Raw genomic sequence first — 26,304 nt, 5'->3', positions numbered from 1 at the left:
GCGCCGTTGAGAGTGACTTTTCCCCCTCTGTGTCCCCTCCTCTACACCCTCCCCGGCCCCTCTATGATTTTGTGCCTTGATCACATATTTATTTATTAATAAAAAGTTCCCTGATATAAGGGGGACTGTGTTTGGCCGAACAAACTGTGTGTTTCTTCAATACAAATCATGTGGTGGGGTTGTGTTTTATGAATCTACCCTGTTACGTTGGGGGAATGAGTTGTGTTGTGTTACGAGTTTTTAAGCAAGGTCTGCAACTTACACTCGGTAATAGGTTCTATTAGCTTGATGCTCCACATGCAATTAGAACTGGTGATATTCCATTGCTTTAACTAAGTATATGTGTTCACAACGCTGTGTTGTTAGTTGCAGTAATGCTCGTACACACTTTTCATGGCCTAGCCATTACTCTCGTTCAACGTCTTCCTATGTGTAGCATAGGCTGCGGGTATGGGATTCACGCACAGGCGACTTGTGTTTTGTTGTAAACCCTTTTACACTTTGTGGGTAGCTAACATTGTATTAGCTTATGCTATATATATTTTGTTCTACCGGAGGTTTTCAAAATGGCTACGGTTGTTTTCTGTGTGTAGGGATAGAAGGTGTGTTTTTCGGGAGGGGGTGTCGGATAAACCCCTCCTTTTTCCCACTTGATTGGTTTAGAGGGTTTGTTGACCTTCCTGCTGAGCCAGTCAGGGCCAAGCCAGTGCTTGACGGGGGAGGGGGGGGGGGGAGGGGTATTCTACCGACTCCTGTTATGACAGGATCCGGTGGGTTTTCCCCGCCCGTTATAGCGTTGTTGCTATGGCGACGCCTTCCATGAGCTGGTGTCGTAAAGATGTCGAGGTTAGAGCGCAGGACTTAACCTGCTGCGCTCGTTTTTGTGTCAAACTTGAGTCTGTTGGTCACGTGTCTCACAGTTTACATATCTTTTTCTTGACCGTGGTCTCATGTGGGAAGGTGTTTCTGGGGGAATCTGGTCTTACACTCTGATTAAAAAGAGTGACTGGATTAAAATCATGTGAAAAACAGGGTTTTTTACTCCCAGCTGTGCAGTTAGGTCATACATGTGATGCCTTTTCTTTATTTTATAAAGAGTTGAATGTGTCTTGATGGATATGAAATGAGGGTCCCTGATGGAACAAGACTAACGTCTTCTCAGGTCTGCCTCCCCTTATCTTTTTGTATGTATTCCTGTACTGCAGTCTGTTGGGTATATTTTTTCATTCATTCATTCATGGAGTTGATTGCATCTCGCCCCTCTTGTCGTTTCCCTGGGCGTCTTGGGGATTCAATATGGTGGTCTAAACGGCCTATTGTTGATGTGGGTATGTCCAAACGCACACATAGTGCTAGCTCAGGATGTGCTTTGGCCGTTGCTGACTGGCGCGCCTCGTTTGCTTTGGTAAAACAGCGTTTTTATGGAGCAATTGGGATGGGGGTTTTTCCTCTTCCGACATCCTGTGTGTTGTCGATGGGTTCCCGTTCATGTCAGGGGATGATGACGGAATGGGTCTGGGCATATGGGAAGGGTCTCACGCCCTAGGGGTGGGCCGCCGGACGCGGTTCATACCGACACGTCTGGGTGGCGCCTTCTTTTTATGTTGGGATCAGACGCGCATATCTGCCCCTTCTCCTGGGGTTGGCAGGTCGGCGTGATTAGGGCACGGGACTGGTTCTGGTCGCGCTGGTCCAGATCAGTGCACCCGTTGTCCGCTGGGGATGCAGATCTGCTGTTCTGGTACCCTGAGGGACTTAGGGTTTTTTCAGGGGGGAAAACTGCTAGGTCGATCCGGGTGTCACAGGGTTGTGCGTTGTGGGACCCCTTGTTTGATGTATTCTGCACTGTCATAGTGGCTTATGGCCGTGCCGACCTGTACGCATCCGATCTCGTCGGATCTCGGCTGCTGTGCGGGTTGGTCTTGGTTGGTACTTGGTTGGGTGACCTCCTGGGAATACCGAGTGCGGGGTGCTGGGGGCTGGTCTTCCATATTACGCTCTTCTCTTGCGTTTTGGCGCTGAGGAGCCTGTTGGGTGGGGTTAACCTCCTTTGGGATCCTGTGCTCCCCGTATCGCCGGGCCCGGTCCGGGGTGATGCCCGTTGACCTGTAGGCCCGGGATAGCCCTGTTGGGAACCGGAACGCGGGCTGCGGCGGTGCCGCAGGTGCGTTTCGGGGTTTTTTCCTGAGGGGTTATAGGACCAACCATTACATGGGGTAATGCCTGGGTGGTTGGTTCTCTGGTGTGTTGCTGCAGTGTCAACTCCCGGTTCTCCGGTTGAGGGTGCCCCTGCACGTTCATGACGTCTGCCGATCGTATGGGCTTTTCTGTGGGCAGCTGTCAGGGGCCGTGTGGTCTACGGATCCCGCTTCTGACGTGCTGTTGAAAGCTTGGTTATGCGACAACGCCAGCATACGCCCCTTCCGCCGGGGCGGCTGTTTCGGCTGTCCTTTCTGGCGCCTGCCTCGTCCGCAGTTTTTTCCAGGCTTGGGTTGACGACCTGTTGCCTGGTCTTCCCCGGTGCACTGCCTGTTTCCGTTGGTTAACTCTTGTATGTTATGACCATGCTGTCTGCCTGTTGCAGGGCTTGTGTTCCAGGCGGTGTGCTGTTGGGGGGGACAGGGCCCGCTCGGCTGAGGGGCCTTTGTCCGAATACGCTGGCGATGTGAGGGGCGGGGTCACTAGGTGCCCCCCTGGTGGGGTCTTGATGCTGGCATCATGGACTTCTCCGGGCCCCCATTCCAGGGAGTCCAGTCCTTTTGGTGGGTCTGGGTCTTCCTTCGCGCTCCGCTGCTACGGCCTTGCCACGGGGTTGGGTTTGCCCTTGACCCCGTGATTCTGGGGGCAGTAACGAGGTTGTTCCTCCGTTCGTTCCCGGGTGGCATGCGGGTTGTGCGTGTGTGTAGTCGTGGGGTCAAGCCACGGTCTGCTCACCCTGTGCGTTAAGTTGCTTGAGTGCCTCTTCGCACGGTCGGGTCCGTCGCCTTCCCGTGAAGCCTCTAATAGGGGGGATACCCTCCATTAGGGGGGGTCGGGGGGGCTCGGCCCTCCCTGTTCTGATGGTTTTGGGGGGCTGTCAGCGGGGTGTATTTGTCAGCCAAGTGGCTCCGCTTGGCCTCCCTTGTGCAGTAGGTGATGCCAAGCTAAGCCACTAACGATACAGAACGTTAGGTTATGACTATAACCAAGTTCTGTTAGTTAGGGGCGATGCTTGGCATCAGACGGCCGCTGCAGCCCTTGACCTCACCTTGTGGTGAAAGCTTGGGAAGGAGGAGAGCAGGTGACCACACACCTGCTTATGAAGGTAAGCTGATGAGGGGTGTGGTCAGACTAATACTGGTATTAGAGGTACATTTGTGGTTTATTCAGTACGCGTGCACGTACGCGAGATAGTGCAGTAGGTGATGCCAAGCATCGCCCCTAACTAACAGAACTTGGTTATAGTCATAACCTAACGTTTTTCAGTTTGTATTATCATCTTTGTTTTTGTTTTTACAGTCTCGTTTTATTAGTGTTTATTTTGTAGATTAGCTCTGCTGTGGTTCCTCTGTTTGTTTTTGTACCTGCTCTCGTTTATGAGATTCTTTGTTTTGGTTGCTACCCCTTTTGAAGTAAAGACAATTTTTACACTTCACCCCTGGCTTCACATCTCGTTTCACTCGTCTGCCTGTTCTCTCCTCGTTCTGTTCCACGATTGGGTCCTCAGACAACACTATCCATAACACAGCCATTGGCAATTCAGCCATTGGGTGGGTGGCGCTGCTGAGCAGGCAAATTCCTGAGGGGCCTGACAGCGTGGGGCCTGAGAGTGCTGGGGCTGACGTTCTGCAGATGGATACTATTGCAAATAGTGAAAGGAATAGTAAGATAGTTCCCCTTAAGTCCCTTCTCCTTCCAACCCCCTGATCCTATGACCCCCCTTCCTCCACCTACCTTTCTGGTATCGCTGGAACATACATTTCAAGATTCAAGATTCAAGATTCCTTTATAATAAATAAATACATAAATACAACACAGTACGACACAGCACAACATAACACACGGAAGAGTCTAAGTCCATCAGGTCAGGAGCTTGGTTAGTGTAACGCTTCACGCAGACCAGACGCGATTCAAGGCAGGCGGACGGGCGGGCGACCGCCGCTTCACTTCCGCTCCCATGTTAACGGACGTAGCTGTGCCCACTGGCCGCAAGCGCGCGACTCGCAGGGCGGAAGCGATCGTTAACGCCGCAGGCAGACCAGACCTGCACGAAGTCACGCGCGGGTTCCGTGCGAGATCGCGCGCGTGGCCTGGCACACAGAGTCCAACTTCAGAGCGCGCGGAAGCGCATGGAGGAAGGCACGTTTACATTGGAACAGCTGTAAATGCCTAGTCTATATGCGAAGTCAGTCCCCGTTTGAAGATTTTTGAAAGATTTCCAATTCCAGTGTTCTATTGTTTATTTAGCATGTATAAACAGTTATTATATAATTAATTTTACAATGATGATCAGTGTGACTGTGCTCCTGAAAAAGTATAGTAATATGGTTTATTTGTATTGGGAAAGATACAGACACATTAGCTGGTTGAACAACATCTATACAACATCTATATGTGTGGTAATAATGCAGATATTGAGTGTATTTCAGTGAAAATGCGTGTGGCGCACGCCTCTGCGCGCGCCTCGAATCCAACCAAAGCGAAAACGATTGCTTCTGCCCCGCGAGTCGCGCGCCCGCTTGCGGCCAGTGGGCACAGCTACGTCCGTTAACATGGGAGCGGAAGTGAAGTGGCGGTCATCCGCCTGTCCGTCTGCCTTGAATCATGTCTGGTCTGCCTGCGGCGTAAGGGGGGGGGGGGGGAGGGGGAGGCCAAGGGAGTTCAGGGTTCGAATGGCGGTTGGGAAGAAGCTGTCCTTGAAGCGGGTGGTTTTTGAGAGGATGGACTTAAAGCGCCTACCTGAGGGCAGGGGCTGAAACAGGGGGTGTGTGAGGGGTCCTTTGCAATTTTTCTGGCACGGGTGGTTGTGCGGGAGGTGAAGATGGAGTCCAGTGAGGGAAGGTCACACCCTATAATTTTAGAGGCCTTGTTTTGTTTTTTTTATCCACTTTTTCTCCCATTTTTCTATATTTTCTCCCATCCCAATTTCGTATCATCCAATTCAACCCTCCCCTGTCACGAACGCTGTTTCTTGCCTCCCACAAGCTGGCTGCAATGTGGACTAAGTCATACATAGCACAAGTCCCCTCCGGTACTTGAGGTAACAGCAGTCGCATCTTTTCACCTGCGCAGCTCGATTTCTCAGTGGCGAGGAGTAACGCGTGGGAGGCTCACGCTGCCCCCGACACTTCCTGATTCTACTGCGCAGGCGCACCAACCGACCCGTAGGAGTCGCTGTCCACAACGCCCGATCCCCACCCATCAGTTTCCCACCCCCTAATACGGCCAATGTGTATTAGTATGAACGACCAGCTAAACTGAAAGCAATGTGGAGCGCTGGGCTCGAACAGGCAAGCCCAGCGTCTCCGTCATTCGTGGCGAGCGCCTTGCCCACTACGCCACGTAGCCGCCCCTTTAGAGGCCTTGTTTATGATGCGCTGACGTTTTTGAATGGAGTGTTTTTGTGCAGAACCATACCAGACTATGATTGATGAGGTGAGTATGCTTTGGATGATGGCAGTATACATACATGGCTGGGGAGATGGCATTGTGGTGGTTTTACTACCGCTGAGGGTGTTAATTTGACTTTCTATTCTTAATTTTATAATTATCTGGAAAACCTACTATCAGAATAGAGAGTACTACTTATATTATATATATATATATAATATATATATATTTGTTTTCTTTCTTTTTATTATCATTATGATTCATCTTTGTTTTAGTTTTTTTTGCATGTGTATACACTCATTGTTATTATTATTATTTTTTGTCGGGCGGGTGGGTGGATGCTTTACTTTAAACAAACTAAACACGTTAACTTCATAAGGGATAGCAAAGGGGGGGGGGATAAAAATAAATGGGAAGTGTTCAATCATGGACACCTTGCTGTAGATTGCGAGCACATTTTATAATAATTTTTATTTTTTTATTATACTTTTTTGAGGACATACAAGTCAAAGTATATGCATTATTGTATTGTCATTGTCCACATAGAACAGATAACAACATTAACACATTGGCAGCCATTTGGATGCGTCTAAAATCACTGTAGACGGCCAGCATATGTAAACAGACTTGCACAGTCCGTGGGGCTGTTTGTAGAGCTAAATCTATACTTTATAGTATTGCTATCTGTCCATTCTCATTGTCAATTGAGTCCATAAACCGTCCCTTCAAAATGGCTTAAAGAAATAATTTTTTCATCAATACGTTCTCATTTTATAGCGCCGTGAATATAAGCGTTATACGGGATTTGGTCTAGTATATTTCCTGGAAGGCTGGATAAAGGGCTAATAGCTACTAACGTTATATCCAATGGCATTTCGGTTATACAGAAGCTACAGTTAAAACTCAAACTGCATATGATCGGTACGATCCTCAAGCATGAATGCATGGAAGGGGGGGGGGGGCGGGGGGACCTCGTTTCTGATTATTGATTACCAATAACCGTGTTCGTCTCAGTAGCTACATACGCTGATCAACTGGTTGAGTATCATAACAAGCTCTGATCAGCATGTAATTTACGTGAAAAAGATCTTACCATGAGCCGGTTGGATCCCCCACACCATTTCCCAGTTATCGATCGCCATCTGGTAGATCGATATGTCCATTGGCTGATGATAAATTCCTTTACTGCATCGTGAAATCCGCGATCCAAAATGTATTCTGTGCAACAGGCAATAGCGATCGCTTCAGGTGAGTAGAAAACTACAGTGGAAATCCAGAAAAAAAAAGACAACTTCTGCCACAGGGAACACTGCATTATCGATACAGCGCCCGAGGATCTGGCCGGTAATGCACTTTTTCGAATTCAAAGAGTAGGGTACATCTGCAGTGCAGCTCGGCGACCTTGAATAGGTTATTAAAATGGAATAAAAGCCAAAACAACCTTGCCACGGAGATATCCGTGGTTGGTCCCTTAACACATTGGGGACGAAGCACGGATATCTCCGTGTTTTGATTCCACCCGTTGTGGACAGAAGGACGGATATATTCGTGGCAAGTTGTTTTGGCTTTTATTCCATTTTAATAACCTATTCAAGGTCACCGAGCTGCACTGCAGATGTACCCTACTCTTTGAATTCGCCAAAGTGCAATACCGGCCAGATCCTCTTAGGGGCGCTAGCGCGATAATAGAGTGTTCCCTGTGGCAGAAGTTGTCTTTTTTTTTTTATCTCTAATGTAGTTTTCTACTCATCTGAAGCGATAGCTATTGTCTGTTCCACGGAATACCTTTTGGAGCGCAGATTTCACTATGCAATAAGCGGATTTATCATCAGCCAATGGACATATTGATCTACCAGATGGCGATCGATAACGGGAAAATGCTCGGGGGGATCCAACCGGCTCATGGTAAGATCTTTTTCACGTAAAGTACAACCCGATCGGGCATTGTTTTGATAGCCATCCAGGCGATCGGCTGGCGATCGGTGTGGCTACTTAGACGAACACGGTTATTGGTAATCAATAATAAGAAACAACGTCCCCCGCCCCCCCCTTTCATGCATACATGCTTGAGGATCGTGCCGATCATATGCAGTTTGAGTTTAAACTGTAGCTTATGTATAACGGAAATGCCATTGGATATCGTTAGTAGCTATTAGCCCTTTATCTAGCCTTCTAGGAAATATACTAGACCAAATGCCGTATAACGTTTATATTCACGGCGCTATAAAATGAGAACGTATTGATGATTTTCTTTTTCTTTAAGCCATTTTGAAGGGACAGTTTATGGACTCAATTGACAATGAGAATGGACAGATAGCAATACTATAAAGTATAGATTTAGCTCTACAAACAGCCCCAAGTCTGTTTACAAATGCTGGTCCTCTAGAGATTTATTAGACGCATCCCAATGGCCCCGAATGTGTTAAGCATTGATTCGAAACACGGATATATACGTGGCCCGTCCCAAATGTGTTAAACAGAGAAAAAGAAAAAGTAAACAAGAAGACAAACAAACACTGACTTGGTCGCACAACATCTCTAAAAGTATATATATATTGTTACGGACCCTGTCCTTGTGTATATATAGAGAGGGAGTAATGCATAATATCTGTTGTATATATAGGCATGTTTTGTTTGTTGTTGTCTTTTGTCTCCCTCTTGTGTTTACATATCCCCATTCTCAGGTGTCTCAGTTCTCAGTTATTTTGTAGAGCTGGTGAAGGCTCTGGTATTTTGTAGAGCTGGTGAAGGCTCTGGTATTTTGTAGAGCTGGTGAAGGCTCTGGTATCTTGTAGAGCTGGTGAAGGCTCTGGTACTTTGTGCTATTGTTTAGTGAACCACATTGTATCTTTTGGTGTTCCTTGTTATTGCACATTTCTGTTTAACCCTAACCCGTTGTATATTTGTTCCCTTGTCACCCAATCTATGGTGATTCCTTTTCTTTGTATTAATCTTTTGTTTCGCACACAGGGACATTGAGGACAGGAAGATACCCTGGGTCTACATTTTGCATCACGTAGGTGACCTGATGTTAAAGACACCAGCCTTAGAGTGAGCACCACCACCTGTACTTTTGGGCATCAGCGCCTGTAAAGGGGAGGGTGGGATTTAATTTCCTTTTGTATTTCATTTGGTGCCACTGGTAGTCCTCCTTGATCTCTGTGTTGCTGTGTTTTGTAAATAAATACTATTATTTTGCAATCGTTTCCGTGGTTTTGTGTCATTGCACCCTCACCTACCCTGTCTGTGGCCTTGTGTTGCATCCTCTTACTGGGGTGCGTAACATATATATATATACATACACATATATAATAATAGTATATCATATATATAGCACATGTTCAAGTACCCAAACACGCTTCTCCAATGTATATATATCAAATAGATCACGCTGTATTATCGTTCACACAGATGAATGCAAGCAGCACAAGAATTTCTATTCTGGAATAGTATGGAACATTTTATAATGTTGACCCTCATGCTGCAACTTGTTGTAATGCGATGATGCTAATAAAAATATATTATAAAATAAAAAAATTGACATAAAATGTGCATAGAATATACAGAATAAAAGCAACCAGTCAGGAAATGTATCAAACCACTTTATGTACGATGATCTCAAACATCATTAAGTGCATTCCATTTATTGTTGATTAAATAACAGTTTGCTCTTCTGATGGAATGTGATGACAAGGCAGCAGCACCTCCTGTTTCATTGAAAAGGTACTGACAGAAAAGGTGTGTAAGTACTCGGCGGCTGCGCTGATGGCTCTGCAGGGTCGGAGGTCACGGGGTAAGGCCGGATCTCATCTGCGAACTGCTAACTGCACTTTATGGAGTAGAACGGGGGAATCGAAGTGGGGTTCATATCAGTGGAGGCTGCTGACCAAATTTTTAGGTGAAGCACAAATTATTAATTAAATTATATTTTTTAAACATCCCCAACGCTGCAACACCCCCATTTCTCCCAGGTGTCAGGCTCCTCATTCGCTTCCATTCATTTTGGGGACCATGTTTAAATATCATCCTTCTGAAGTATAAACAAACTATACTGCTGTGACGATTTCAATAAAACAGACCTTTCTGAGTCAATGGTATGCAGTGGCATTGCGCAATATGTCGGGGCCCCCCCGCAGGGCAGACCACTCCCCTAAATCAAACCAAGCAGACCATGGCTCGGCGGCCCGATCAAACCAAGCAGACCATGGCTCGGCGGCCCGATCAAACCAAGCAGACCATGGCTCGGCGGCCCGATCAAACCAAGCAGACCATGTACAGTATACAGTGGCTAATATACTATCAATACTACTATTGAATATACATACACTATTCATTTAATTTACACTATACATTTCCTCAAACCAGCATGTCATGTCTCCTTTAACTGTGAGTGAAAAGAGGGAGAACTACATTGACCAGATTGCCTGGCAATGTTTACTTCCTCCTCCACAGAGGCACTAGATCTGATCAGCCGTGCATCGGCAACGTACGCTAGCCTAGCCACAAGCTAGCGGCAAACATTCATTCATTTAGGCAGCACCACTAACACAGTGCACATGCAAATATTATCTGCAGACTGCATTAGCAGCCAGCAGCCAACGTGATACATTACATTGTGTTTATATGTGACATAGCCAAGTTAACAACGTTCCAATCCCTTAAGTCTTTAAACAATTCGGCTAGCTAACGTTAGCCATTAGCAAAGAACTCTAGCCTAGCCACAAGCTAGCGGCAACATTCATTCATTTACACTAACACAGTGCACATGCAAATATTATCTGCAGGCTGCATTAACAGCCAGCAGCCAACGTGATACATTACATTGTGTTTATATGTGACATAGCCAAGTTAACAACGTTCCAATCCCTTAAGTCTCTAAACAATTCGGCTAGCTAACGTTAGCCATTAGCAAAGAACGCTAGCCTAGCCACAAGCTAGCGGCAACATTCATTCATTTACACTAACACAGTGCACATGCAAATATTATCTGCAGGCTGCATTAGCAGCCAGCAGCCAACGTGATACATTACATTGTGTTTATATGTGACATAGCCAAGTTAACAACGTTTCATTCAATCCCTTAATCAAGTCTAAACAATTCGGCTAGCTAACGTTAGCCATTAGCAAAGTCCTGCTGCAGTTCTGCATATATTTTACCAGGCAGACTCTGATTGGATTTCAAAGGCTGCCAATCATTCATCCTCCGTGTATTATTGGATTGTCAAGGCCATCAATCATTCAATCCTCCATTCAATGGCAAGAGTTTAACTGCACAGTCCGTGCTTAGATGAAGTTAATAGCCTATTTTGATTGGCTATTATTTATTATTTATTTAAAATGGGTCAACCTGTGCAGATATTCTGCACAAATATATGACTACAGTGCAGGCCTGCTCAGAGCTGTCAATTTTGGCCATTTTTGAAGAAGAAAAAAATTCACTGGCATTTTTTTACATGGGGAAAACTTTTCTAATAATTTTTTTTTTAAATGAATGAATTATGAATTATGAGTGAATTTGTGTTTCACGTGTTGTCATAGAGAAACCTCCACTGGTTCATATGGGTTCCAGCCCATGTGGGGGTGGAGGGCAACGAGGCTGCTGAAGAGGCCCTGAGGAGGGAGGAGGTGGATGTGGGCATAGCCTTGGGGATCTCAGAATACCGCAGTAAAATAAAGGAGGAGATAACCAGGAGGTGGCAGAAGGAATGGGAGGGAGAAAAAAGAGGAAGGTTTTATTACAACATACAAAATATTGAAAATAATGTTAGGGGAGGGAACAACAGAAGGGAACTGGTGATAATGATAAGGTTGAGGTTTGGACACTGTGGACTCGCATTGGGAACCATGAAAATGGACTGTGTGAATGTGGGGCAGAAAAAACGGTGCAACATGTGATTATGGAATGTGCCAAATACACAACGAAGAGGAGTGTGCTGTTCACTGCAGTACTGGATGCAGGGCTGCCTTGCATCTCACTGAGGAATATACTAAAACCTGAGGAACAGCAATGTGCAGTGGTGAAAGCTGTCATGGAGTTTCTTGTGGACACAGGCCTGCATCATAAGGTGTAAGGCCACAGTACTGTGCAGTACCTAACACAAACAGTGTGAGGCAGCAATATGCCGACAGGCGTCTAGACTGCTGGAAAGGCAAAAGAAGAAGAAGAAGAAGAAGAAGAAGAAGAAGAAGAAGAAGAAGAAGAAGAAGAAGAAGAAGAAGAAGAAGAAGAAGAAGAAGAAGAAGAAGAAGGTGTGTAAGTTCAGCTCACCACTGCAGCATAGACCACTACACTTCCGCGTTACATTGAAATCGGGGAGGAGATTGCGGGGGGGGGGGCAAATGAATGAATGTGGATGAGAGCCTTGACATTAAGTGATTGCAGATACGGCTGTGGGGGTGCTAGAGACATGATCGAATAGACTTGTATGCGCCTGAATCTCCTGAACACGGCGCGAGACATTCCTAATCGATCAGAACTAAATTGGCAGCGAAAAAGACCATTTTTAAGCATCGATTCCCCATGCACATGCGCAGATTGGCCACGGAGTGTGACGCAACGCACATCCACCCTGGTATGTTCCATTAGAGGGGGTGTTGTGTTGTGAGAATGTGAGCGGCAATCGGAGCATTAACTACTAACAACAGAACAACAAGCAGCCATGCCTAAAAGTTGCTGTGTTGTTAATTGTTCGGCCAACATTCATTCATTGTTGTTCTGTTGTTAGTAGTTGATAAACGGTCTTTTTCGCTGCCAATTTAGTTCTGATTGATTAGGAATGTCTCGCGCCGTGTTCAGGAGATTCAGGCGCATACAAGTCTATTCGATCATGTCTCTAGCACCCCCACAGCCGTATCTGCAATCACTTAATGTCAAGGCTCTCATCCACATTCATTCATTTGCCCCCCCCCCCCGCAATCTCCTCCCCGATTTCAGAATCCCGGAAGTGTTGCGGTGGTCTATTGCTCTTGTGAGGGGGAATGAGGTTGCGGATGACTTGGCTAAGGGGGCCTTGAGGAAGGGGACGGTGGAAATGCAGGTCAGGGTTAGTAAGGCCGAGGTGAAGGGGTTGATTTGGGCAGTTTAGGTGTGGCTGGAGAGGTGGGAGGGGGGGTTGAAAGGGCGTCACTTCTTCCAGGTCCAGCATAGTGTTAGGGGTCGGGGGGGTAGTAGAAGACGTAGGAGGGAGGAAATAATGTGGATGAGGTTGAGGCTGGGGCACTGTGGGTTTAATAAAACACTGAAGCTGGTGGGGAAACATCACAGTGGGCTCTGTGAGGGGTGTGAGGAGGAGGAGGAATCAGTTAACTTCTTCGGCAAGCCATCTGAAGAGATCGAAGTGATTGCAGAGCCGGAAAACAGCGTGGAATACATATTTACAGTACCCAACGCTAAATCAATAAACGTGATCGATATTTGGAATGGCGATCAGGAATTTGAATAATCTTTTTGGAGAACATATTTTTTTTTATCTACTTTTTCTCCCCATTTTCTCCCATCCCAATTTCGTGTTATCCAATTCTACCCTCCCCTGTCTCAAACGTTGTTAGGCCATGCCTCCCACTGGTCGGCTGCAATGTGGACGAAGCCTTGCATCACGTGTCCCTTCCTGTACACAAGGAGGCAGCCGTTGCATCTTTTCACCTGCACAGCGCAATCTCTCAGTGGCGAGGAGTAGCACGTGGGAGGCTCACGCTGCCCCCGTCACTTCCTGATTCTGCTGCGCAGGCGCACCAACCGACCTGTGGGAGTCGCTGTCCACAACGTCCGATCCCCACCCACCAGCTTCCCACCCCTAACACTGCCAATTGTGTTAGTATGAACGATCAGCCAAGCTGGTAGCAATGCCGAGAGCTGGGCTCGAACCCAGCATCTCCGGCATTAGTGGCGCCCCTTTTTTGGAGAACATCTGATCTGAGGTAAGGAATCTATTTTACCAGTCTTAGGATAATTGGATCTGTTTTCACAGAGATATCAGCGTTTGCCCTATGTGTGTGTGTGTGTGTGTGTGTGTGTGTGTGTGTGTGTGTGTGCGTGCGCTGATCAGGAAATGAGATAATAGATTTTTCAGCTTGCTTCTCTAGCGTGCATAAGTACACATATACTATCGATAATCTAGCGTTTATTTGAAAACGATTCATAAATAGGCCAAAAAATTACAACGTTTTTTGTGTATTCCAGAATATTCCAGTAAATGCCGTTTATCACGGAATCTTTATATTTTCCTGAAACTTTCAAGAAAACTAGGGCTTTTCAAAATGCTATAAAACGGAAATGAACCGATTAAAAAACAATCCGTTTCGACAATGTTGACTGCAAACAAGTCATTGATAAGCGACGGGCAGATTAAACACATAGCCATAGACATAGATTATGCGTTCACAACACTATCATTGAAGTGGGTGGTGGCATTCAACCATGTTTTACCATGTTAACTGTAGTGTAGTGTAGGACTACAACTCCCAATGTTAATGTGTCACGTATCTTGCTTACTGGTTACTGTTACGTGAACCAGAGGCGCCCCGGAGCGCTCTGTGTCAGAATAAGGTAGCAGCCAGAGGGACTGGCTGCGGTTTCACTGTTTACCTGTATGAATACCAACTGTGAATAAAGCACAACTGAGCACTACCACGGTCTCTTCTATTAAGATACAACAGTGGCGACGAGGATAAAGGAAAAACACGTTTGTGTCCACCTCGGAAATAGAGGTTGTAGGCTTGTAGCCAAAGAAAGAATAATAGTCAAGCTAGCTTCCACGTTTTTTTTTCTTCTCTTGGAACTCGTGGCGGGGAAGTGCAAAAAGGAATGGCGCTGTACAGTCTAGAAACGAGACTGGTGTTTGATGAGACGATAGAGACATTTGAAGCCTATGAAGAGAGACTTCAGCAGTTTTTCATCGCAAACAACATCGCGGCAGGCCGGCAAAGGGCTGTGTTTCTCTCCGTGGTAGGAGCTAAAACGTTTACATTGCTCAAGGATTTGGTGGCGCCGGACAGGCCAGGCGACGTGGACTTGAAGGACTTGTTAACGGCAGTGAGAGCCTATTTTTCACCGAAGAAGAATGTGCTAGCAGAGAGGTATACGTTCAGAAATCGCAAACAGCTCTCTGGTGAATCGCTCACGGAATATGTGGCGGCATTGAAAGGATTGGCTTCTTGGTGTGCGTTTGGAACATCAATGGAAGAGCAGCTTCGTGACCAGTTTATCTGCGGTATCACAAGTAACGATCTGCGCAGTAAGCTGCTGAATGCAGCTTGTGACGGGGTACTAGCGTGGACCAAGACGCTGGAGATCACCAACAACTATGAATGCACCGTGGTCAGCATGAAAAGGTTTGTGCCAGAGCCGCAGTTCAGAACCGACAGAGTGGAGATGACGGGAAGACAACGTGGAGACGCCACGGGTGGGCAGCGACCACCGAGAGCAGAAACAGAGCAGAGGAGCGGCAATGCGTCGGAATGTAACCGCTGCAACGGGAGAGGGCATTCGGCGGGAGATTGTCGCTACAAGGATTTCCAGTGTCGGTTTTGCAAGACGACGGGGCATCTGGAGAGGGCTTGCAGGAAGAGGGGCCAATTCAACGGACAAGATCAGCGAGGGAGAGCAACGCGCGCGGCCCAGCACAGAGGCGGGCGAGGAGGAAGAGTCAACATGATCTCAGAGACTGAACATGAACAGGCAGAGTACAGGTCCGGTTCAGAGGAACAGACTCAAATGGGACTGTATACAGTCCGACCTAATATGGATTGTGAGTATGAGAAACCATACAATGTGTTTGTGAAATGTAATGATCAGAAAATATGTATGGAGGTGGATACAGGTGCCGCGTTGTCATATCAGAGAGTATGTACCATGCCAAGTTCAAAGATTTAACATTACTTCCATGTATGACTAAGTTGAAAACGTACACAGATGAGCCATTGGAGCTAATGGGGAAGATAATGGTCACAGTTGAGAGTGGGGAACAGAAGTTGCAGTTACCCTTAGTGGTAGCCAGGGGGCGGGGTCCTGCACTCATGGGTCGTAATTGGATAAGACCATTAAACCTAGACTGGTCTAAGGTCAACAGGATAGGGGATCCGGTGGAGTCCCTGTGTCAGACATATACGCAGGTATTTGGCAATGGTTTGGGTAAAGTGACAGGGGTTAAGGCTAAAATGTGTCCCCACATGCAAAACCTAGGTTTTGCAAAGCCAGGTCTGTTCCTTATGCTTTGAGGGAAGCTGTAAACAAACAGCTAGATGACTTGGAGAAGCAAGGGGTTATGTTATGGTTTGAAACCGACCCCAACAGCACGGCACAGACAGGTAGTTCAGAGTTAGCCAAAGACTAGGGCGTATTTATTTCTGAAACAGGAATGAGCGAAATAACAATAAGAACAACAAAGGGGAGAATGTTCTTGGCAGAGTTGTCTGCGGCTCTGCAGATCGTCCCGGTATTGAGATGGTGAAGCGGCGTAGCGCCACTGCCTCTGCGGCTCTGCAGCTACTCCAGGATCCAACTCGGGGAGGAACGGAGAGAGAGAGAGTGGTCAATAAACAAGCCAACGGAATACAGAGGCAGTCCAGTCCTCCTTAGCTGAGTCCAGTATAATCACATGTGACTTTATCTTCAGTGTTACCAACACACAAGTTTAGCTGAGTCCAGTACAATCACACGTGACTTAATCTTCAGTGTTACCAACACACAAGTCTTAGCTGAGTCCAGTACAAAACAAAAACGGCAAATCTTCAGTGTTATCCAAACACACAGAAAACAGAGAATCCAAAAGGTTCGTTCCAAAAACTCACCAAAGCGCAAATGTGCAAAGCGGGCAACGAGGCACAGCTCCAACAGATGATAGAGAAACACAACAGCGGCGACTTCCATAGACGTCCTGAAGAAAAACAGACGAGGTACAACAACGGGGGGAACAGGCAGCAGCAGTGGAAATCCAAAACGACCGACAACGATTGACAGAAAACCCAGAGTATATGAAGGGCTCTGGAGCGCTGATTACAAACAAACGACAGGTGCGTGACGGCAATTGGTAATTGACCTAGAAGCGTGTGGCGGCAATGAGCCAATCCTCCTCACAGTACCTTGAAGCGTGTGGCGGGAATGGACCAATCCTCACAGGTTATTTCTCCAGTGCCACACAGTGAGTGGGCAGCACCCATAGTGAATATACCAAAGAGAGACAACACAGTTTGCATATGTGGGGACTACAAAGAAACAGTAAATCCATTTCTGGATGTAGATCAATATCCTCTTCCCAGAACACAAGACTTATTTGCCAAGTTAGCAGGAGGGAAACACTTTACAAAGCTAGATTTGACACAGGCATATCAGCAGATGGAATTAGGTCGCTTTCACATATAGTTTTGGTGGACTCGTGCGGTTCTGGTGGTGAAGTTGCAACATTGTTGCATTCTTCATTTGGTTCGCCTGTGTGGTATAATATAATGTTCTCATGTAAATATATTCCCCTCCCCTGTATCCCCTACCTGTGCCCCCCCCCCCCCTCTCTGTGGAATAAGACATTCCCCTCCCCTCTCCCCAAACCTGTATCCCCCCCCCCATTTGACCTATCAAATGGGACCACCCCCCCCCCCTTGTTTAACTATATAGGGCTCCTCCCGACCACAATCGAGGTCTTCTTACCTGGGTCATTTCAGCTGATCACCTGGGGGAAGCCCTCAGCCATTCTCTCTATGTATTCTATCTGTTTGGTTAATAAACCTTGTTATTATCCAAACCTCGGTTGACTGAGAACATTCTTCATCAGGATATCCACAAATATCCCACAATTGGCGTCTACGAACTTGTGACGGACTCTTGCGTCCTACCGGCGTGCTGTATTGTTTCAGCTATACAGAGAAAAGTGAGTATAATAGATGGTCGACCAAAAATGTATGGCAAGGAATTAAAACCTTCCCGCTTTTCTCAGTGCCAGGTGAATATTACAGAATGTTGTCAAATATTGAGATCATGGCTGAGTAAAAATAATGTGCATTAATATATCTGATCTGTATTGAGAATCGTTACCAGGGCAACGCGTGCACCTGGGTCCTTATCAGGCGGTTCTGAGAGGATGGGTTATATGTGCTATTCCCGAAAGTTTAGGCACAAAGGTTGAAGTGCTATTCCTGGTCGAGTTGGAGCCGACCAAAAGCTAAGGCACACAATACAGGTTGTTGGATTGCTAACCCAAGTCTAGCTGATGCAGACTAAAATATAGGCAACAAGGCAAGAAACGTGGGCTTATTAGATGTGATATCCTTGAAAACGCTACTCTGTTAAAAACTTTCTGTGATTCCTTTGCAAAGAGGCGGGAAGTTAGGACCGAGAAGCTGATGGAATCATAATTAGAAATTACCAGAGTAGCGTCATAATATTCATTGTTTCAACCTCAAACTAAGCCCACAATCTCTTCCATTCCTGAAAACGATGTATTCGGATTAAATTAACCAATTGATCATACAGATAAGCGGGAAGCTGATTACGCGATGTCCCGGTGTAGTACGCCATACTACACTAAACGGGACATTAGTCGCGAGTTGAAGAGACCGAGAGTATGATTAAACGGTATATTCACATCTAATATATCGCTGGTAAATTTCGAAGTCAGGTTCGGTCGTTATGACTTTAATAACGATGTATAGATATATCAAGGGATAAATGCCTTGTCGCAGCAGATTGCTGGTCGACTAAACGAACAGCGATCCAATACAGTCAGATATACACACACGTTAACTTTTATGTATTTTCGTTTGTTTGTCTGTTTAAAGTCTCGTTTGTATGCGCACAGTATGCCGACTGATATCGCGCCGAGCATTGAGAGACGAGTTACCGTTATACAGAGAATAACATTGAGGTGCAATTCACGTGACAAACTAGGATAGTAATTTCCGGAACCAACAAAACCGGCCCACGGGAACGACCATTTGGGAAGTATAGTTTTATCGTTTCAGTTTGTTTACGTTTTCACATATGCACAGGCGTGTTCATTTGGTAACAAAACGCTGGTTTAGGTAAATTCCAGGCTATTGAGAGCTCGCGGAACTAGTACTGCAGGATTGCAAAGCGTTATTTCCGAGGCGAAATTGGAACGCACAAACGTCGCTTGGAGCGATGACGTCACGCTATGCGCGCCGTGGAGTTATGGTTTTGTTGTGAGCCTATCCATAGGCGAACGTAAAGTTTAATATGCCCGAGGGCGAGGGTATATGAAATCCACGTATAGTATATGTTAATTGTATGTGTAAATACACGATACAAGGGGGTAATATAATATGGTCATTCAATAACTGAACTGAACTGTGAGGATCCAACGTGAACACGGCAGCTAATGTAGCTGCATGACATAACTATCTTCTCATTCGCAGTGAATTATAGCTATCCCATATCGCTTGAGTGATTGGTTTTCATTACTATACACGTTATAAGTCACATAAAGCTAATTGCAATGTCTGTTTCAGAATTATAATGCATCTGTGGGCGTACCGGTCATACTGACCAATACGGGGAGCTAAACAAACACTTCCGGTTTCCGGTATATGGCAGTACAGGAATTATAGTCCACATAAACAGCGTTAGATTAGACTTTATAAGCTTTTAATGTTGAAAACTTGGACACAAACAACATAGATTATGTTTAAAAGTAAGATGTTTAGGTTAACAAATAGGTTATATTCACTTGAGTTAATGTGTTTATCTAAAGAACCAATGAAAGATAACTAGCCCTTTCCATTGTAAGACATTTTTAAACATGATTCAAAATGTGTGGTTCCACATTCTTATGGTGCTTGTGTACATATGCGATATGATTGATAAATGATAACACTATATCATTACATCCTAGGATGGGATGGATGAGAACTAGCTGATGTTTTTGTTAAGCTCACAGACAATCAAGGAGAACCCACTCAGATGGTCTTAGAGGAGTGGGAAATTAACATGTCTTTTGTGTTTACAGGAGAGGCAGACTGAGTTAACTCTAAATTGAATTACAAAGCAGTGTTTAAACACTCACTCAAACCAGCTGAGGACGATGTGGAGTTGAGAGACAACCGATTGACCATTTAAAACAAATCTGCATCCAAACACCCACATGTAAATTGTGTTTACAGGAAGCAAACAGACAATCAAGAGACAGACTGAGTTACAAGAGACAGACTGAGTTAATCTACATTTGAACACAAATCAGTTTGGAGCTAAAGGGAAATCAATTGTGAGACGATAGCAGACGCTATTCAGAGTGGGCACTTGAAACCCACAGGGTATGGCGTGAGGGAGACAAAGCAATGCAAATGCCTGCACTCTGACCACAGGCTTGGTGGACTCACCTAACAATGGATAACAACAAAGAACCACTTATTCAACATGAATCAGAGACAAATGATGAATTTGCAGTCATGAAAGTCTACCTAATTCCCATACCAACAAAATAACTAACCAGTGTTTTCATCATCCATTTTCAAGAAGGCACACAAATTAGAAATATAATTTCTGAGTGAAACCAGACAAAGTAGAAGTGCCCGAGATGAAAGATTAATGATGAAAACAACTTCACTTGAAATCTCCTCCTTCTATTCTCTGCTTATAACCAATAACATGCATGACTATTCTTTTAACAAACTAATAAATTTCCATGACTGCAAAATATCAACCACCAAAATTGGAGCACAATTATCTAAATGTACAAGGTATACACGTACATTGATCATTTAGCTGACACTTTTATCCAAAAGCGACTCACAGGTTCTGTATGACAGGACATCAAAAAGGGCACAACTCTATCAGCTGAGTAACAATGGTCATCAAAGTGTTGAGTGCTACAGTGTAGGTTAGTTTATTAGGACAAATGCATGACAGTAAGGTTAGCTAGGGTTAGATTTATTTGTATCAGTTGAAAGCAGGATAATCATTTACACAATGATTATCAAAATGCACAAGGTGTATTAGAGGTAATTAAATTAATGCTACTTAAGAGTAGACGAGAAAATGAATGGATGTATTTCATGCAAAATTAACTGGCTGCCTAGAATTTATGTTTTCCCCATGCTAAATTATGACGAGCCACACTGAGACGTGAAGAACAACCGAGAAGTCATGGCGAGGTAAGTATCTTAAAGAAGCACCTGTATCCCCCCCCCCATTTGACCTATCAAATGGGACCACCCCCCCCCCCTTGTTTAACTATATAGGGCTCCTCCCGACCACAATCGAGGTCTTCTTACCTGGGTCATTTCAGCTGATCACCTGGGGGAAGCCCTCAGCCATTCTCTCTATGTATTCTATCTGTTTGGTTAATAAACCTTGTTATTATCCAAACCTCGGTTGACTGAGAACATTCTTCATCAGGATATCCACAAATATCCCACAATTGGCGTCTACGAACTTGTGACGGACTCTTGCGTCCTACCGGCGTGCTGTATTGTTTCAGCTATACAGAGAAAAGTGAGTATAATAGATGGTCGACCAAAAATGTATGGCAAGGAATTAAAACCTTCCCGCTTTTCTCAGTGCCAGGTGAATATTACAGAATGTTGTCAAATATTGAGATCATGGCTGAGTAAAAATAATGTGCATTAATATATCTGATCTGTATTGAGAATCGTTACCAGGGCAACGCGTGCACCTGGGTCCTTATCAGGCGGTTCTGAGAGGATGGGTTATATGTGCTATTCCCGAAAGTTTAGGCACAAAGGTTGAAGTGCTATTCCTGGTCGAGTTGGAGCCGACCAAAAGCTAAGGCACACAATACAGGTTGTTGGATTGCTAACCCAAGTCTAGCTGATGCAGACTAAAATATAGGCAACAAGGCAAGAAACGTGGGCTTATTAGATGTGATATCCTTGAAAACGCTACTCTGTTAAAAACTTTCTGTGATTCCTTTGCAAAGAGGCGGGAAGTTAGGACCGAGAAGCTGATGGAATCATAATTAGAAATTACCAGAGTAGCGTCATAATATTCATTGTTTCAACCTCAAACTAAGCCCACAATCTCTTCCATTCCTGAAAACGATGTATTCGGATTAAATTAACCAATTGATCATACAGATAAGCGGGAAGCTGATTACGCGATGTCCCGGTGTAGTACGCCATACTACACTAAACGGGACATTAGTCGCGAGTTGAAGAGACCGAGAGTATGATTAAACGGTATATTCACATCTAATATATCGCTGGTAAATTTCGAAGTCAGGTTCGGTCGTTATGACTTTAATAACGATGTATAGATATATCAAGGGATAAATGCCTTGTCGCAGCAGATTGCTGGTCGACTAAACGAACAGCGATCCAATACAGTCAGATATACACACACGTTAACTTTTATGTATTTTCGTTTGTTTGTCTGTTTAAAGTCTCGTTTGTATGCGCACAGTATGCCGACTGATATCGCGCCGAGCATTGAGAGACGAGTTACCGTTATACAGAGAATAACATTGAGGTGCAATTCACGTGACAAACTAGGATAGTAATTTCCGGAACCAACAAAACCGGCCCACGGGAACGACCATTTGGGAAGTATAGTTTTATCGTTTCAGTTTGTTTACGTTTTCACATATGCACAGGCGTGTTCATTTGGTAACAAAACGCTGGTTTAGGTAAATTCCAGGCTATTGAGAGCTCGCGGAACTAGTACTGCAGGATTGCAAAGCGTTATTTCCGAGGCGAAATTGGAACGCACAAACGTCGCTTGGAGCGATGACGTCACGCTATGCGCGCCGTGGAGTTATGGTTTTGTTGTGAGCCTATCCATAGGCGAACGTAAAGTTTAATATGCCCGAGGGCGAGGGTATATGAAATCCACGTATAGTATATGTTAATTGTATGTGTAAATACACGATACAAGGGGGTAATATAATATGGTCATTCAATAACTGAACTGAACTGTGAGGATCCAACGTGAACACGGCAGCTAATGTAGCTGCATGACATAACTATCTTCTCATTCGCAGTGAATTATAGCTATCCCATATCGCTTGAGTGATTGGTTTTCATTACTATACACGTTATAAGTCACATAAAGCTAATTGCAATGTCTGTTTCAGAATTATAATGCATCTGTGGGCGTACCGGTCATACTGACCAATACGGGGAGCTAAACAAACACTTCCGGTTTCCGGTATATGGCAGTACAGGAATTATAGTCCACATAAACAGCGTTAGATTAGACTTTATAAGCTTTTAATGTTGAAAACTTGGACACAAACAACATAGATTATGTTTAAAAGTAAGATGTTTAGGTTAACAAATAGGTTATATTCACTTGAGTTAATGTGTTTATCTAAAGAACCAATGAAAGATAACTAGCCCTTTCCATTGTAAGACATTTTTAAACATGATTCAAAATGTGTGGTTCCACATTCTTATGGTGCTTGTGTACATATGCGATATGATTGATAAATGATAACACTATATCATTACATCCTAGGATGGGATGGATGAGAACTAGCTGATGTTTTTGTTAAGCTCACAGACAATCAAGGAGAACCCACTCAGATGGTCTTAGAGGAGTGGGAAATTAACATGTCTTTTGTGTTTACAGGAGAGGCAGACTGAGTTAACTCTAAATTGAATTACAAAGCAGTGTTTAAACACTCACTCAAACCAGCTGAGGACGATGTGGAGTTGAGAGACAACCGATTGACCATTTAAAACAAATCTGCATCCAAACACCCACATGTAAATTGTGTTTACAGGAAGCAAACAGACAATCAAGAGACAGACTGAGTTACAAGAGACAGACTGAGTTAATCTACATTTGAACACAAATCAGTTTGGAGCTAAAGGGAAATCAATTGTGAGACGATAGCAGACGCTATTCAGAGTGGGCACTTGAAACCCACAGGGTATGGCGTGAGGGAGACAAAGCAATGCAAATGCCTGCACTCTGACCACAGGCTTGGTGGACTCACCTAACAATGGATAACAACAAAGAACCACTTATTCAACATGAATCAGAGACAAATGATGAATTTGCAGTCATGAAAGTCTACCTAATTCCCATACCAACAAAATAACTAACCAGTGTTTTCATCATCCATTTTCAAGAAGGCACACAAATTAGAAATATAATTTCTGAGTGAAACCAGACAAAGTAGAAGTGCCCGAGATGAAAGATTAATGATGAAAACAACTTCACTTGAAATCTCCTCCTTCTATTCTCTGCTTATAACCAATAACATGCATGACTATTCTTTTAACAAACTAATAAATTTCCATGACTGCAAAATATCAACCACCAAAATTGGAGCACAATTATCTAAATGTACAAGGTATACACGTACATTGATCATTTAGCTGACACTTTTATCCAAAAGCGACTCACAGGTTCTGTATGACAGGACATCAAAAAGGGCACAACTCTATCAGCTGAGTAACAATGGTCATCAAAGTGTTGAGTGCTACAGTGTAGGTTAGTTTATTAGGACAAATGCATGACAGTAAGGTTAGCTAGGGTTAGATTTATTTGTATCAGTTGAAAGCAGGATAATCATTTACACAATGATTATCAAAATGCACAAGGTGTATTAGAGGTAATTAAATTAATGCTACTTAAGAGTAGACGAGAAAATGAATGGATGTATTTCATGCAAAATTAACTGGCTGCCTAGAATTTATGTTTTCCCCATGCTAAATTATGACGAGCCACACTGAGACGTGAAGAACAACCGAGAAGTCATGGCGAGGTAAGTATCTTAAAGAAGCACACCATCGTACGCGGCCTGAGGTAAGGTCAACTTCAATTTGACATCACAGATTATAAAGATAAAAAGAAATGTTTCTGATTCCGTGCAAAGATCGGATCCAAACGATATCAAATGCATGATGATATTACACAATGAATTGAATTAATCCCAAAATGATTTTCCCCTTTAGCAGAAAGGCATTGAATCATTTATGTGAGGAGGTTTTCTAAGGCAATTTTATCATCCTCAGATCATATTGGTTGGTGAGAGGACACGACAAGTGAGAAGGAGTGAGACGACGCGTGACCTGAACCACGAACGACGGCAGGACCAGGCAGAGAGGAACACAACTCAGCGACCTGAGCGACCCACGACAACATAGGACCACCAGGGACACCGCCAAGGAGCTGCGGACACAACCAGGACGACGACAGCAACCGTGGGAGAGCCGCCATCCAACCCAGCCACACAACACAGACGTCCCCAAAAGAAGGGGAGCAGAGACAGAAAGGACGACATGCAGCCTCACCCCGGCGGCCCGCGGCAGACCATCTACAGAAGGGAACCAGAGCAGTGACCATCAAGATGGATTCCGATGACAAGATCACCATCCGTGTGAGAGAGAGCGTCTTACTGACTAGCCACTACACCGGCGGGCCCTCGCCCTCCATCAAGTGGTACCGCAATGATGAGGAGAGGACAGCGAAACCAGCACAACACATTCAAAAACGCCCTGACCACCATGTCTCTGGGCCTGATGGGGGCCAAGCGTGAGCACAGTGGCGGATGTGTGGTGGTGATGGAAAGTAGCGCAGGCTCCAGGAAAAGAGTCTGCAAGGCCACTATAGTTGACCGCCCCACTGCTACAGGTGACCCTTGACAGGGAATGGACGGCGACCAGTGAATGTTCCCGAATGCATCGTCAACCTGTGGACCAAGAGACTTCTGAACACACATTGTCCAAATTGTTATGTATTTATTTACTTTTTACTGTCTTACTGCCACACGACAGGCTCACAGAAACATCAACTGAATGTACGATACGTTCAACACACAGCAGGTCACCACAGAAGGACACATCCCTGGCAGAGAACAGATGGTCAACAGCGACGCAGCAACTGTCAGATTCACAAACAAGAGCTGTTTCACAAAGTTCATATGTATCTAGAAAATTATGAACTAAGAATATGATGAAATACAATCAATAAGATTGCAATAACCAATTTATAATAACAATAAGGAATGATCACAGAGTCACATTGAAAATTATATTGTTAAACAGGACAGAACCAGTTGGTTTGTTCCAAGACACCAAGTTTTGTTTTGACCAGTGATAGTATGCACCACAGAAAAATACTAGAACAATGCATAACGATTATCATAATCACCTTTTATATCAGTTTTTATTAACCACTAGGTTAACGGTTTTCAATTTTATTTTGACACATTAGCCACTAAGGTAATGTCTATTGTAAATATTACTATGTTTGTATATGTACAACCATGACATTAGCTCCCCTGAGTCACGACATGAACGACTGAAGGTATGCCAAGATATGTGCACAGCTATAGCTTCTAATGATTATGTTAAATGTTTGATATCAGAGTTGAGGACCACTCATTGATATAGGTATTTTGAGCGATAAATAAAAGAAAAGGGTGATATCTATTCCCACATCTCTGATATCAAAATAACACAGACCGCAGTCCAGTCGATCATGTCATGAATCATGTATATAAATAATTCTATTTTAAACTGTTATGCCAACCAACAGATCACATTGGCCAAAATTTTCATTATTTTAATTATTTTCTATTTTATTCATTATCTGATAACCGATGGATTACATCGGCCCCATTCTTTTACCATACCTATTCACTTTTACCTGTTCCAAACAATCCTGGTATATTATACATTAATCTCACCCACATTATAAGAAAGAAAAGTGAGTATTGTGGTATAATATAATGTTCTCATGTAAATATATTCCCCTCCCCTGTATCCCCTACCTGTGCCCCCCCCCCTCTCTGTGGAATA

The sequence above is a fragment of the Notolepis coatsorum genome (assembly GCF_963971535.1).
Source record: "Notolepis coatsorum genome assembly, chromosome: 13".
Lineage (NCBI taxonomy): Eukaryota > Metazoa > Chordata > Actinopteri > Aulopiformes > Paralepididae > Notolepis > Notolepis coatsorum.
The sequence above is the reverse complement of the archived record's forward strand: the minus strand, read 5'-3'. Positions refer to the sequence as shown.